Raw genomic sequence first — 13,438 nt, 5'->3', positions numbered from 1 at the left:
GCGAACCGGCCAGTCGCCGCACTGCTCTGTCAGCGGCCTCCACCATCCCAGGCACCGCATTAACAAAACGGGCACCCAACCGAAACACAGCACAACACAACCATCTAAAATAATGCGTAACACACCCCACCCAGGTGGAAAAAGCAGTTTTTTGCTTTTGCAAACCCAGTACGTAACCACTTCATGCCACTCATTGTCACAAGCTGCTAAAAACACGCCGTTCCTCAGGACAGGAACCGGATATTTTCACCCCCAACCACAACTTCAGCCACAGGAGGAAGGAAAACAGACGATCCTCCACCACAGTGGCTCTGCTGCGTCCACCGAAGCACCTGGCATGGGTAAGCAGGGAAGAAAACGCAACCAGGAGCACAGTCAAGCATTTCCCTACGGAGAAATACAAAGCCGAAGTATGAAGGCACACTGGGAATGCGCGTGAAGTTTACATCAGTACTGACGTATCTTTTTATTCCATTCTACTGACAGCTCCTGACACTTGAGAACTCTTGTGCACATCTGCAAGAACAACTTTTGTATTTCTGTAACAATTTCAGACAAACTACCTGGAGTTATTTCACAAATGCCATCTGAGAATCCTTTCATTATACTCTTTGTCATATTATGTATCATGCCACGGAATTTGCTGTGTTTTGCGGCGTATTGCAAAGTCAAAGCCGAGCAAATCCGTATCAGCCCATAAACTCCCAAATTTCAGGCCACTTTCAAAGCTGGACAAAAACACACATTCTTTGTTTTCCAAAAGACTTTCACTTTTCCTGTTGGTGGCCCTGTTGGGAGCCAGGTGAACCTACGGCAATCAGCAGTCTTTCTGTTTTCCGTTATGGGGGTGGCAACTTTCTCTACAGTGCTGAGCTCCCCTCCAAATCCCCAACATGTAACTGATCTCATCAAAAAAAAACAAACACACAAACATATTTTTCCAAAGCTTTTCTTTAATTCCTTCACCTCTACCCAAGACTGGAATGGGAAGGGCCACAATATGGCAAGACAGTTTTGATTGCGACATGTTTATGGATAAGCCAGAAATCTAAGGACAAACATTGCTGTTGGAAGATTTACAAAGCACTTTCCAGTTACAAGTCTCGGGGGCCACGGGCTTAGAGAGGCAGCAGGAGCCGGACTCCATGGGGAACAACCCGTGCTCTGACAGAGGCCAATGTGACTCCGCTGGGCTTGGGTCCCTTAACCAGAGTGTTTTGTGCAGCAAACAAGACGTGCCAGGGAGGGCAAATGAAGCAAAATGAAGCAGAAACAACGCTGCAAATGAAACAAAACATGGGCAGGCTGACAAATGAGTGCAGTAACTACAGGCTACCTATAGGGTACCCATAGGGTGCTGGTTCCATGTAAAGAGACTCTGCCTGATGACACCCACAGCCTGCTGCTGCTGGAGGCTCTGCACCTCCTCGGTATTGTGAAAGGCTCCAGCGAGGGACCTTCTACATGGAAAAATCATCAAAGATGACAGTTTTTGGTGAAACCTTTCAGTTTTTATCAAAACATTCTCTGTTGGAAAGACAGGTTCAGCCAGACATGCTACTGTTGTAATAATCATTTTGCCGCTAAAACGTCAGCTGCGCTGGAGATGCCTGGGCACTGCATGCACAGCAAAACATCATAGCAAGAAAACAGCATCAGACAACCAGAAGGGAATCCACTGCTGGTATGACCCGAGCACCACTGCTGGTATGATCTCTCCCACCCCGACAGCTGCCCCAATTTTTAAGCCAGAAGTGTATTTGGGGTCATATTTTCAAACTTTTCTCTACAGTCACGAGAACCAGAGAGCAACCATCTGCCTCAGCAAAAACACAGACGTGCGGTCTGTGCCTTCAACAAAACCTCCCTCTGGTGAGAAGCCTCACAACTTGGCAATTCTTGAAAACCACTCGTCAGTCATATTATCTGATGACAATGTCTCGTCTACCTTAATTTTATCCATTATTTAGTTGTGTGTTTTAATTATTTAGACAGGTGCTAATAACTGGTCACTTAACCAAACGCAGCATTTGGCAACTGTGGCTTCTCTGCCCCACTCAGTGCCTCCCCTTTCAAAGGCATCCGCTGCCTCCAGTACCTCGTCCCCCCACAGCCCTCAGGGTATTCCCTGAACGTGACTTGTCTGGACTGACTCAGACCTCAGGTCAGCTCTGAGCCTGGATGGGACTTCTGCAGCATGGCGAAGGAGCAGAGGAAATCCCTGCCCTCCAAGGTTGCCCTTATTCAATTATATTTTCAAGGTGAGAGGAGCAGGGCTGGAACCATCCCCCTACACATTAAGCTCTTCTCTTAGTGTAAGAGTTTCCTTCCTTTCAGATTTAATTATTTTTTTCATTTCAGCAAATTCTGCTGCCACCAGATTTTCAAGCAGCCACTATTCATATGAGCCGAGAGGAATTTTGAAACTACCCCTTTTTTGGAAGCAGCTTAGCTGCACAATTGCTTTTTGTCATCACACAGCCACTTCTGTAGGTTGTTTCATTCAATTCCTTCCTAAAAAAGTGGTAACCCAGAACTACAGCATTCTTCTGAAAATGCAGCATCTGCACTGAGCAAGTGGCTTAGGGTCCTGGGCCCTTCATGCCAGGCAGCTCTCCATCTCAACCTGCACACCGTGTGAACTGGGTGCTGCTCTCCCACCCAAGCCACACTTTTCACATTTTCCATTGCAACCATAGGAGAGTTTCCCTAAGTCACATCACAACAACTGGCATGAGCAGCAGGTAGCTGGACATCAAGGTTGTAGGATAATCCAGGTTGGAAGTAAGCTACAGAGGTCCCTCAAAGCAGGGACCCAAAAAGCCCCCAAAAGCCAGCTATGGGGCCAGGCCAGGTTGCATCCAGCTGGGTCTAGAAAACCACCACGGATGGAGACTGCACAGCTTCTGAGGGCCTGACTGTCTGCCCTGCCTGACTGTCCTCGGCAGAAGAAGTGCTCCTGTGGACCCTGAGGAGCCTCTCCTGCGTCCGCTTATGCCGCTGTCTCTTGTATTCCCACCGTGCACTGCCACGAAGAGCTTGGCTCCGTCTAAGATGCTTTAGCACATTGAGATCTCCAGGTATTCACTAGCTGTGTAAGGAGCATACTTTGAGAAACTCATCTTTGTTGATTAAAGCGATGGGCAGATTTAGAGAAAACCTACAGAGTAAGCAGTGCTTTCCAAACCAAAAGGTGGAAATTGTATTTGAAACTACTCAAAGCCTGCAGGATCCAGACATTTACCGGGGACTAAAAAGAGAAGTCTTGTCCCATTCCTCAAATGCCAGTGCAAGCCCTTCCCTTCAAATATAATGTGAGCAGGCCAGGCATTAAATAAATCAATGTGCAAGTGTGTTTACTCACAGATTTGTCTCTCCCTCGCTTGCAGGGCTAACACAGACATAAGGAGGTCGGTCAAGCTATGACGTGATCTTGGCCAACTAGTGCCATTACACTACACTGTCTTTTTCCACAGAGAAAACCAGCTTCAGGACAATTCCAGATCTATTTTCCTATGCAAGCGGAGCATCACATACATGCACACTGTAAAGTGCATGTATGACTCCCCTATTATGTTTCAACGGGAAAAAGACTACATGAGCAATTATAATTCTACTCATCCTATTCATACATTACGCTTTGATGTGATATTGAAAATCTGACAGGTGGCCAGTACATCACTGGTCTCCTTCAGCTCTCGGGCAGTCCACTGTTTGGCTACTGTCTGTGACTTTCTCTGTAATAGCAGACTTTCCATTTGCTGCCTGCTGGTGACAGGAAACCTTGAAAGGAAGACTCCACTGCAGACAAAGATGTGGGGTTTTATTTAAAACTTGCTCATGTGTCAGACCTGGTTCATCTCTCTAAACTGAAAAAAAATTAGCTATTTGTCACAAAACACATTATGAATAAAGAGATACAATTACTCAAAGACAGCTCCCAAATTGCAAGGAAATGTGGACGCTTCTGGCAAGATACCAAGAGGGGAAGGCTTTTCTTAAATTTCCCGCCTCTGTACCATGCTTACAGAAGCCCATGGAGAGTCTCCTGGAGGTCACCTGCTGCCTTTGCAGGACTTTTTGTTCTGTTGTCGTCACCAATCTCCGGGCGTAAAACTGGTGTAAAGTGCTGAGACAGAGCTTGGTGACTGGCAAAGCATCCCCTGCCAACATTACCCAACAGAAATGGTGCTAAGGCTGCAATTTCCAAACACTGTTTCCCCAGACCCTCGGGCAAAAAGCACACCACAGTCCTCCTCGACAGCGTTTCCACCCCCAAGGTGCCCCCAGCTGTGCATGAACACTGGGGAGCTGGTCTGCCGTCGCAGTCACTGGACCTCAGCTCCTGCACCTGCGCCGGTGCACTTGAGCGTTGCCAGGACGCCGGGGCCAGCCGCCAGTGACATACCGGCCATGGTGCCCTTGGCGCTGCTGACCGTGCCACCCATCACCAACAGCCCCTCTGCATGAGCCTGTGCCCAGTTTGGGGATCCTGCCCAGGGGAAAAGACATCCCCCACTGTGTCCGTACAGAGCAAACAGAAAAGAGACATGGACAAAGGGAGATGTCAGAGATCCAGAGACAGCAAGAATTGCCTTTCCTTTAACTCGGGAATTGTATTTTCACAAATGATCACATCTGAGAGAGTCAGGAGGAGGAAAAGGGATGTTAAGAACCAGGAATGCACTGCAATTCCTGAAAGCGTTGTCCACCTCGGTATTTGGGGATTCCCCCTCACTGCTGCGGCAAGAGGAGGAGGCGACAAGGACTCCTCCGGGTAGGAAACAGACCCACGCTCTGCCCCGCCAGAGCCAGACATGGTCCCCAGGCAAAGCCACGTGAGCAGGGGGATGACCCCCAGCAAGCCTGACACAGCAGACCCGGAGGGCAGCAGCATCAGCACAAACCCAGGCCATCACTGAGGCTTCTCCAACGAAGTAACAGGCACTGGGAGAGCTCTAGCCTTTCAAACACAGCCGGCAATCCCTGAGACCCGTGCGCTGCTGCTCTCCCCCAGCTTGGTTTCATTGCACTGATGTAGCCACATGATGGTGGGAGGAGAGGGAAGAAGCAGGCATGACCCAGTGGCTTTTTTCTGTTTGCTTTTCGGTCCATTTCCTCTGGCTCTGACTCACTACAGCCTGGTTGAGACAGAGACACAGAGACACCCGGGTGTCCATGCAAGCTGCAGGGTGCTCTTTGCAAAGATGATGCTGATGCAGAGACGTTAGCAGGATACATGGCTCCTGTCATGCTGCTTCCCCAGAAAACACCCCGCCAGCACAGCCCCACTGTCACACAAAGTACCAGGTGTCATACAACACTGTCTGCTGTGACTGTCACCACCCAACACGACGTGTCACAGCAAGGCGGCACACGTGGGGAATTTTGTGCAGTCTTCAGAAACTCATGCACAAAAAAACGCTTGTAAGGGAGGGCAGAGCGGCAAGGGTGCGAACGGGAGGTGTTGGCACAAGAAGCTGTGCTTTCTGCTGCTACTCTAAGGGAAAAGGCTTTCTACTTGTAAAAGTTGATTTTCAGCAGGAAGAAACACCATGGCAGGTTTCTTTTCTCTTTCCTGACCCTAAAACAGAGCAGAGCCAAAGGAGAACGTGGTGCACACCCCCCACCTCACTGCCCCAGCAGTGTGACGGAAGGAAGAAGGGCTCAGACAAGCGACCCCAGAGAAGTCACTGCCTACGGCTGTTCTACCTTGATCTGCACTGCAGGTGAAACTGCTTTGCTCTCCCCAGCCATTACTTGTGTTCTCCATTCAGACAAGAAGACCTTCGGGGACATTGCTCTTCCCTAGACAGCCACTGCACAAGTCTTTTAGCCCTGGTCCTCCCAGTGCCATCGTAATGAAAATAAGTGACAATCATGTTGATGGTGAATAGGAATAGGGATCCTGAAGGCTTATCCTCCAGAAGCCAAATTCAGAGGTCTGAGCTCCCCAGAGCATCCGAGGGATCCTGGTGGATGGAGAAGATCTACCCCACACCTCTGCAGATTAATCCTGTTATTTCACCAGGAGCTGATGGCTCCCCATGAACCGGAGGCCATTGTTAGTAGCATCATTTACAGGGCTTGAAGGAGGAGCATGGAGCAGCTCTTGAACAGCCACCTCACGCAGAGAAAATGGGCGTAACTGCAACTGCCATCTCCAAAGACCTGCTGCTCCTTCCCAGTGAAAAGTCCTGTGTTATGGCTGAGCGCTGGTCCTCTCCACTCTTTTCTTAGCCTCTTTAAATTTTGCCATTATTTAAAGATACTACTCAGCAAGAAAAAATACTACCACCCTGTGACCTCCTTCGGAGTAGTCTCTAACTCACCCAGCAGACACCCTCCCCGTGCCCACCCGTTTTGGCCCCCAGCCGGCACAGACGGGCAGCAGCAGGAGCGAGTACATCCCCGCAGCACGCGCACGTGCCCCCGGGACACAAGCAGCCCATTCCCGCGCCACCCAAGCACCCTGCCGTGGCTCATCTTGCGGAGCAGCAGCCAAGTCCCAGACTCAGGGAATCAACGGAACGACCGCAGCAAAGGGCCAGTGCCACGTCCCACCGAGTGGCAAGAGGGCAGCGGGCTCACCCCGGTGGGGAAGAGCACCACAACCCCCTCCAGCCCCGGCAGGCTCCATCCCCTACACCCGCACCCGCACACCGGGGCACTGCGTGCCGCCCGCGCCCCGCGAAGCACCCGAGCGCGGCAATGGTAGACGGGCAGGCGGTGGGCGGCCGAGCCGCGGCTGCCCTAGCCCACGTTGCTGCCCAGGAGGGGACGTGTTCCCTCAGGGGCGGTGGGGGAAGGAGGGAGCGCTGCACAGCTTAACCCCCCGCAGCCCCCGCGCGGGCAGGGGTCACGGGCGCCCGTGCTCCCAGCTGCCGTCCCCCCGCCACCCGGCTTGCCCAGACCCCGCGCCCTTTCCATTTGGTAAGGGTATTGATCTGCTGGCAGCAATGGGCTGGATAATTAGCCAGGAATTAGGGTTTCTATTACAGCCAGGAGGCTGCCCCAGCTGATTTATCACCTGAATAATTTACTGTGATTGAAAGGAAATTAAAATGAACTCCATTTGACAACTGTGCGCTTTTATGGGCTTTAGTGAAGACTCAAAAGCCAAATTAATAGCCTGGTGTTGTTTAATAGTCTACTGAGAGTAAATATGGGAAGGTTTTTTCCTCTCCTGATGTGCTTGCTTAGGCTGGATTTTAGAGTTGTTTTTTTTTCCCCTCCCACCAGTAAAAGCCACAGACTGGATCGGAGGAGGTTTCAGCTGGAAGAGGCACAGCTGTAAAAACCACAAAACCACCCTTGATAGCTGCTCCCCTCCACGCTGCCAGCGCTTGCACCCACCCACCCACTTCTGCAGGCAGAGGGGCTCACAGTGCCAGCAAAATGGGGGAGCCCCCGTTCCCCACGGGCACCCGCCAGCCGCCCCCGGCCGGCACCAGCACCGGCACAGCCCATCCCACTGCTGACCCTGGCTGACCTCCACTGGTGCGGGAAGAGGGACCAGCCAGCAGCAGAGGCGGGGGCACGGGATGGCACTGGGGTAACGCCGCCGCCCGCAAACTCATCCCGCACACTAAGTCTCACTCCTCACCCCGCAACCCCCGATGGCCACGTCCACTCTGCACAGGGTGCGTTCCGCCACGGCGCAGGCTGCCAAGCCCACCTAAGGCACGCCTTCCCGCACGGCTGCCTGCCGGACTCCGGCCTGCGTACAAGGCAGAGCTAGCAGATCGATGCTGAACTCTACTTTTCCTTTTCCTTTTCCTTCCCCCCCCCCCCGCCAATTTTAGCATGTGTGTCCACTTGTCACGCCATGTCGGGTTGTTTTGTCTTCCTTTTAATTTGTTCTTCATATACCACACAACCCATAGGTAAGAACTTGCATTTACATGCTCAGATCACTTCTGCAGCTGGCAAGACCAAGAAATTATTTCACTCTGGATGTGCAAACATAGCCATGAGTTACTGCCAGAATTTTCACTGTTACCAGACAACATAAAGTTTGGGGAAATTACAAGCAAATATCAGCCCTGCATTTCTCACTGCAAGTCTCAAGGTATTTTAAAAAGATCCTCAGCAGCCTCTGTCCACCCAAAGGTACTGTCCCTCAGGAAAACAAACTTTACTCACACTCCAGATACCAGGACCAAGCATATGGTCCTGCAGTTCATTCCTTCCTTCTGTTTCTCTAGTTGCTGCACGTTGGGAGTGAGTGAGTCACACTTAAAACACACAAAAGGGACATTATTTTCTGGCTTTATTTTGGACTTTCCCTGTTATTCCTGGAGATCAAACCCCAATATTGCAAAGAGGACTGTGCATCTGCGTGCTCTCAGGGGCTGCCTTCCTAAAAACACACCATCCAACACAGCTCCTTACAGTAAAAAAAAAGAGATTCCTCTTTCAAAGCTGGCACATACTTGGACAGAAAGCAAAACTTGAAGACTTTCCAAAGGACTTACACTCCTCTCTCGGTCAGTTCAGAGAACTCGCTTCATCACATCCCTCTGAAACAGAGGGCAACCAGTTCTTAACTTCGTGCATTTTTTCCTTTTTTTTTAATTTCTTTTAGTAATTTCGGGGGGTTCATTAGTCATCAAAATTTCATCTGCCTATGCTTATCTCCACATCCAGACATATCTGCACTGCCTATCATGAATACATATATTAGTATATGTTTGCCAGGTTATTGGGTTTGACCCAAGCCCAGAATATCTACGTTTTATCCAGAAATTAATCTAAGAAACAATATTCAGTTTAGTTCTAGCTAAAGGCCATGGGAAAGCATCAGCAAGGGCCTGGGAATTATAGGCTATTAGCGGCAAGCAGTTCTCTCCTAAGTCGGTGACCTACATAGTGTTGAATCTGGTCACATCATGTTATGCCTCATTATGGCCCTGATCTAAAGTCTATTGAAGTCAATAGAAATATTCCTCTTGGCTTCAATGAGTATTCGATTGGACCCATGTGTGGAGCTGAAAATACAAGAGAATCCATTTCAGTTGTAGACAGAAATCCAGCATAGATAATTCTCTGCTTTATTCTAAGGAAATTAATGCACTGTTGAGCTGATCCTGCTGCATATCCTTCATCCCAGTCTCCCCTGTAGAGGCATGCATCCCCTGCGCATGGACACCAAAAGCACGTTGGTCTGCGAGCCCCAGGCTTGCCCCCTGCACCCATCCAGCCTCCCATGCTCAAAGCCCCCCAGCTCGCAGCCACCTCCCAGGTCTTCATCACCAGGATCATCTCCTGTCCATGCTTCAACCAGCAGATGTATTTGGGTCACCAGCTCACATGACCGATGCTGGGGGCTCGGCCAGCCCGGGACGGCTTCCCTGCAGAGCTGGGGGGAGCTCCTCCGTCTCTCGAGCAGGAGTCACGGGATCACCGGAGGACAACTGACCTCACAGACACGCAGAGGGTCTGCTGAGACAGCCAGGTCCTCCGGCTGGATGCTCCTAATGGCCTAGGCACTGGAAAATTACACCACTCGATGTAGCAGGTCTGTGCATATGGAGCACAAGGGATGAGCAGCAGTTCTGGATAAAATCTGAATTTTCAGTGCAGCGACCATGAACGGTGGGCTTTTGCCTGTGGCAGGGGCCAGGTGGGAGGACAGCAGCAGTCTGCTGCAGATGTAGCTGTGCGGCACAACTCCAGGGCAGGCAGGCAAAAGCCTCACCTTGCATCGGTACAGCTTTGCTCCGAGGGAAGTCTGGATGTCGGCTGTGGAAGCAACACAAACAGCCTTCCCTGCGGGCAGGGGGGCTGCGCTGCAGAGCCAACGCCGCGGGAGCAGCGGGGCCCGTCCCCACATGAACCAAGAGGCGCAGAGGGGAGAACAGGAACCGCTGCCGGTCCCGGAGGTGGACACCATGAGTGCTTTCTCCCTCCAAGACCCGAGGATTACGTGACACTCAAGGCATGGGCTTTGGCCCGGCCGATGAAAGAGCTGCACGCTGCTGGGGGCCAGCAGCAACGAGCAGAACAGCAGTGCAGTGGTTTGCACGCCCATCAACCGCTGCGGGCATTTCAAAATCTGTGCCCAGAAATAGGTGAAATCAGTTTTCTGTGAACATTTGCAGCCAGTGCAAATTGATCATGGGCTGTTTGCAAAAAATGAGCACAAAAGGGCACAAACATGAGGGAGAGGCATTCATTTTATACAAGAATTCATGTTTATAGCAGGGTTCTGTCAGGGGGAGGTGGGCCAGGGCACTTCTGGAGTACTGACTTCATGCCGTGGTCGCTCCCCCATAATGCAGAGCTACGAGAGGACTCGACTCCGTTTGCAAAGCCAACCCTCAGCATCAGGCTTCCCAGTCCCAGCTGCTGGACCTCAGCTGCCGTCGACTGTCTCTCAGGCTGCGCACGTGCAGGGTTCACATTCCGTGCTCACAGCACACACCTATGCGTGCACGGCTGCACCGCCGGGCTTTAGGGGGTGAAATGAGGCACACAACAGGAGATGCCTTACTTCTGCCCCCCGACGCACACAGCCAGACACCGTCTTTAATTACACGAACCCACGGTGGGATCCCTGCCTCACACAGCGCATGCAGTGGGTACTGTTTCTGAACAAAGGACTGCCTGGTATTTTATTTTCCTGTCATTGTCCAGTGGTTGCCTTTTCTCTCAGCATTGCACGAGTCCTTCCCCAAAGACAAGCATTCATTCCCTGTGGGTCTCTCTACAGAATGCACAGCTTAGAGCAGCTGTGAAAACTCAGATGATGCTTGCCAAGAGCACATGTTTTGAGGGGAGAAACAGCTCACAAGTCTCCAGTTCACACAGGCGAACTGAGGGGAACATTAAAGATGGAAAAGTGAAGGAAATAGACTGGAAGCACTCAAAGTAAAGGCTTTGGCAGCGGTGTGCAAGCGCTACCACACAGCCCATCAACACGCCTACCTACGTGAGGGGTATATCTTCCAACAGGCAAGCCCGGATTTTGCAGAGAAAATGCATGAGGAGGACTTGAGCAACAGGAGCCAGCCTTCATCAGGGAACCGAGCATGCTGAGGCCACAAGCATATTGCTGTGCAGGAGGGACCTACCCCCACATGCCACAACTTGCTGTGGCCACGGGACCATTCCCAGCGCACAAGCAAGGAGGAAGACTTGGAGAGGAGCCACAAAACGGGGAGAAAAAGGAACATCCTTATCTAGATAATACACATTCTTCCAGTAAAATACCTGGAGCCAAGCCCTCTTCAGGTGAACAGTGCAGGGACGTCAACAAGTTTTTGAGCTTAAGGAAAGTTACTGATATTCAGCTGGCTGCTGGCTGCTACTGGACCAAGTTTCTAATAAAACTGACAAGCACTGGGCCAGCAGCTCCTAGTAGACTTCTCCCCACATCTCGTCTCTATGAGGAGAAGCATCTTTTCCTTATTTTCCCCTATAGAAATAGCTCAGGACTCCACACATGCACTCCCGACTCAGCTGCTAACGCACGGCTCTGGGCTCACTGGCACCCTGGACAGCCAGGGGCCAGGGGCAGGTCCTGGTTTACTACAACAACCTACTGCAGAGCCAACTCTGGTTTTCCAACTCACAGCATTAATGTTCTCGGTATTTTCTTTCTCCTTGATTTCTTTGGCCTTACTAATTGATCCAGACAGCTTCTCCTCTTTGGTTAAGTGTCATGACAGCTTTGCTTGACTCACCAAAGAGGTAAAACACATCTGCTTGGTAAGGGGTGGACTTCATACTGCATCCTTGTGAACCAGACCTAATGACACAGATCTCAAATGTTCATGCTGACAGTACACTTTACATGCCACCAAAAAGCAGAAGCCAACACCAAACAGCCACAAGCACTTAACTACGGCCCAGCCTTCCAAAAGCAAATGACAATGTTCCAACCTATATGAAAACAAACAACTACAAACTCCATTTGTAATTAAACTTAAAAATGCCTAGGCAAGATGGTTCTGCTAAGCACCCTTTGTACATCATAATAACACATCTCTCAGCATCTATTTGACTTCTCACAGCATGCAGAGAGTATGCTGTTAACGAAATTAACAGTGGCACATCTCCAATCTTAATATCTGGCTGCACAGCCATTCTAGTTACAGCTGCTTACATGAACCCAAGGAGAACCTTGCTCCACCAGCAGCCAAATATCCCATGTTTGACAATCAGGATAATACTTCAGCAACATCCTCTTAATTCTTCCTGTTCTTCCCATTAAACCAGCAAAAGTTTCTCTCTGGATAAACATTCACTGCTGGACTGTCTGCTTTGAGCTACAGTTCTACATGACTCGGAGACTTCAGAGCACAGAGACAAAGAAACAACCCTCTTGCATCACCACTCTCTTTGTACGAAATGACTTTTTTTGTGTATAAAAGTTAAAGAGAGACAGATCTAATGCCACACAACTTCTAAGTCACTAACACTGAAAAGGCTTGCTGCAGGAGTAGGCACAGTGCCTGTGCTCTCCAGTATCACCGGTGTTCAGACGGGATAACCACCATCTAGTGGTACGTGAAGGCCATTTCACTTTCCATAAACACTGCTTGTTTGGCTTTCCTAACGAGTTTTTAAAAAAATTAAATTGACCCCAGCATCTTCCCCACCTTTCTCCAGCTTGAGTTCAGATCTGCAGAGTCCTCATCAAATACAAACCAGGGAAACCACAAAACCAGCAAACACTGGTGAAAAACAAATGACTCTACGAATGAAATAACAAATTACAGATGTGAGCTTAAAGGTGTGAGAAATTTCTACTCTACCATGTGACTTTCAGCATAAGTAAGTAATTTTTCAAATTATTTATACCAATACACACTCCTTAACTAGAGCCACGATGGTAGTAGGCTGCCATGAGAAAATCTCCAGTGGCCCTCAAATGTATAGACTCCTCCAAGGGAAAACGGTGTTTGTCTGCAGTTTGAGAGTCCATCCACCTTGCTAAGAAGCAGGTCTGCTATTAAGAAGACTGAAGATTAATGCCCAAATACATCATTAAGTAGCAAGCTAGACCGATATTGGTGCTGACAGCAGTATATGCACTTCCACCTCCTTCTCAGCAGCTAAATTAAAGGCTGCCGCCCAAGAAGAAGAACACAGAGAGACACAGCTCATCAGTTTTTGCACGTGCTTCTGTATTGCGCCTGCAAAAATGGAACTTTCCCCAAAAAATTAGTGCCAAGTCTTTCTCAAACACACTGCTAATCTGTAGGTGCAACTAATTTACCTTCACATACTAATTGGGTGTTTCTCTCAGCAAACGGCCAATTACATGCCCAATAAGCCATTTCTGGATACAAAAATCTAATTTGTGTGCACAATCATGCTAACTCTGAACCAAAATTAGACATTGGGTTCTGTAAGTCTTCTCCTTGTTCCCTGCATGGTCTGCTTTTCATCTAATAAAAGCATCAGGAGGTGTGATGCTCTTTAAGCACTC

At 49.8% G+C, this 13,438-nt stretch overlaps 1 protein-coding gene across 4 annotated transcripts in view; it reads right to left on the bottom strand.

The window, feature by feature from the left end:
• The window catches only part of PAX5 (paired box 5), a gene marked incomplete at both ends in the record, with an annotated part of 133,782 nt that overhangs the window by 70,353 nt on the left and 49,991 nt on the right, over positions 1–13,438 (bottom strand). The gene's annotated exons all lie outside the window — the stretch shown is intronic.

The sequence above is a fragment of the Phaethon aethereus genome, assembly GCF_964289735.1.
Source record: "Phaethon aethereus genome assembly, chromosome: Z".
Lineage (NCBI taxonomy): Eukaryota > Metazoa > Chordata > Aves > Phaethontiformes > Phaethontidae > Phaethon > Phaethon aethereus.
Note: the sequence above shows the minus strand (reverse complement) of the source record. Positions and strands in the feature narration are given on the sequence as shown.